The 2,835-nt window shown below is 38.1% G+C and overlaps 1 non-coding gene across 1 annotated transcript; it reads right to left on the bottom strand.

Annotated features, from left to right (window-relative positions):
* Window positions 1–1,357: 1,357 nt before the first annotated feature.
* On the bottom strand, window positions 1,358–1,439 carry trnas-gcu (transfer RNA serine (anticodon GCU)). The gene has a single exon. It is a non-coding gene; the product is annotated as a tRNA-Ser (tRNA).
* Between the last annotated feature and the right edge of the window lie 1,396 nt (window positions 1,440–2,835).

The raw sequence follows: 2,835 nt of genomic DNA, 5'->3' as shown, positions 1-2,835 counted from the left end.
AGACGTTTTTTTCACGGGACACATTTCCGGCGTTGTTGTTGCACTAGTGAGCCACGGATGAGGAGATGCTGCTCTGTTATTGATTTAAGTAAAGTCTGAATGTCATTAAAACAGTTAGCTCCAACTTTTGACACATCTTCCACTCCCGTCCTTGCACGCTACACCGCTACAACAAAGATGACGGGGAGAAGACGCTGTCGAAGGTGAGCCACGTAAATAAGACCGCCCACAAAACGGCACATCCTGAAGGGACTGTCAGAAAGCGGCTTGAAGACGGTCTGTAAAACATAATCTATGCAACGTTTTGACCAAAAAAACACCATTACATGTTATGGAGACCACAAGGAAGTGTTTTAAATTTAGAAAAAAAATAAAATAAAAGCTACCTAAATAAGAAACACCAAACCTACAATAGCCTAACACTTTAACATGAAACCTGAACCTTAGCTTGAAATGGTTAGCAACAACCTCAACCCTAGCTATATTAAAACCCTAACCCAAGGCTATTCAACTACAGAATGAAGATGGCTGCAGTTTCAAGAGCCCAAGGTCTCAGGGGCTGGACATCGAAATGTGGATGTTTCTTTAGAAAGTGCCACCGCAGGTTATTAACCTTTGAGACTGTGTTTACTTATTTACAAAAAAAACACATTGGCTATTACACTGCACTAACAATACATTCATGATTCTGCCCTCGCTACTCAATTCCAGCATGTGCAGGTTGACAGATAGTTAACAGCATAAAGAAACAGAAGCTAAGTTTTGTTGATGATAGATGTTCTTTCTTTAGAATTATTGTTTTCCTTTTATTTATTTATACATCTTGCTTTATTTAGGTTTGTAAGACTGAAGATATAAACATTACAAAAGTATAATGCTCATTGTGTATGTTACATAAATAATGTCCATTGTGTGAGTTACAAAAATAAAATAGAAGGTTTAGCGAGCCGCCAGTTGAATAGACTGGCCTAACCCTTATGTTCAAATAGAAGAGTTGTGGTATTTTGAGAAATTTAGGAAACAGAATTTCAAACAAATCTGGTAGGCTTACAATAATGCTTATCTTAAGGAAGGTTTGTGTCACGAATCAGGTGGCGGCTCATAATTTCAACATGGGGAATTAGCTCAAATGGTAGACCACTTGAGAGGTAATGGTATGCATGTGTATGGATGCATTCTCCAAATGATATTTTTCTGGAGCCTTTTCATCATGGAGAAATCAATAATAAAGCCAAGATTTATCTTGAAAATGCAACCTTAGTTAGAAACGTAATCATTTCAAACCCTAAATCTTATAAACAAACAGAGAATTGAGTACATTTGTCCGATAGCAAGAAAGTTGGGGAAAACTAAAGCCCGATGAGGATGGGATTCGAACCCACGTGTGTAGAACACAATGGATTAGCAGTCCATCGCCTTAACCTCTCGGCCACCTCATCACAGTACGTCCTGGTTTATTATTATTCTCAAAGCCTTCATATGGGCTAAAGATGCATACAAGTATATTTATGGTGTGTGTATAAGGACCACAGAATGGCACCTAATAATAGACATATTATCTGGTGTTTTGTTTTGCAATATCCATGCAAAACCAACTTTTCTTACCTTCTGGTACCTGCTGATGTGTATTTGGGATCTGCATAAGTCCTGAAAATGTGCGCCGACACCATAGTCTATAAGCTTCTTCTTTTTCTCTACCTTCCTCCATACATGTCATCCTCCACTGTTGCCATTTCTATTATAAAGTAGCGTAAAGTTCTTACTTATATCTGTCACTAGCCTCACTATGGAAGCGCTAAAAACTACCGGTGTAGTGGGTTTACATACTTCACCCACGGAACTTTAGTTATTAGAGAATTCCGGTCGAACGTTTTTTCCACGGGACACATTTCTGGCGTTGTTGTTGCTCTATTTAGCCACGGATGAGAAGATGCTGCTCCGTTGTTGATTTAAGTTAAATCTAAACCATAAATCTTATAAACAAACAGAGAAGTTAATACATTGTCCGATAGCAAGAAAGTTAAGAAACAGTAAATCTGGATTCGAACCCATGCATGATAAGCAGTCCATCAACTTAATCTCTCGTTCGAATAAACACTAGTCATAGCCTGTAACCCAAATATGAAACACAAAGTTTTCGTAACTTGAAACTCTAACATAAAACCTGAAACCTAGCTTGAAATCGTTAGTCACAACTTCAACCGATCTTGAAACATTATGTATAAACTTATGTTGAAACCCAAACCCATATGTACAAATAGAGGAGTTGACAAATAGTGGTTCTATTTTAAGAAAGTTAGGAAACAGAATTTCAAACAATTCTGGTAGGCTTATCAACGCTGATCATAGGGAAGGTCTACGTCATGAACCGCGTGGCGGTCCATACTTTCAACATGAAGAAACAGCTCAACATGCTTTGCATGTGAAAGGGAGTGGTAGAGATAAATGATATTTTCCTGGAGGCATTTCATCACGAAAAAAGTCATGGTCTGAAATTGTTCTAATAAACCCAAGCGCTATCTTAAAAGCGCAAGCCTAAAACTGTACAGTAGAGGAGTTAAAGGGGAACATTATCACAATTTCAGAAGGGTTAAAACCATTAAAAATCAGTTCCCAGTGGCTTATTTTATTTTTCGAAGTTTTTTTCAAAAATTTTACCCATCAAGCAATATCCCTAAAAAAAGCTTCAAAGTGCCTGATTTTAACCATCGTTATATACACACCCGTCCATTTTCCTGTGACGTCACACAGTGATGCCAATACAAACAAACATGGCGCATAGAATAGCAAGATATAGCGACAGTAGCTCGGATTCAGACTCGGATTTCAGCGGCT

Source organism: Nerophis lumbriciformis, linkage group LG29 (genome assembly GCF_033978685.3).
Source record: "Nerophis lumbriciformis linkage group LG29, RoL_Nlum_v2.1, whole genome shotgun sequence".
NCBI classification, from domain to species: domain Eukaryota; kingdom Metazoa; phylum Chordata; class Actinopteri; order Syngnathiformes; family Syngnathidae; genus Nerophis; species Nerophis lumbriciformis.
This window is presented reverse-complemented; position numbering and strand designations above follow the sequence as displayed.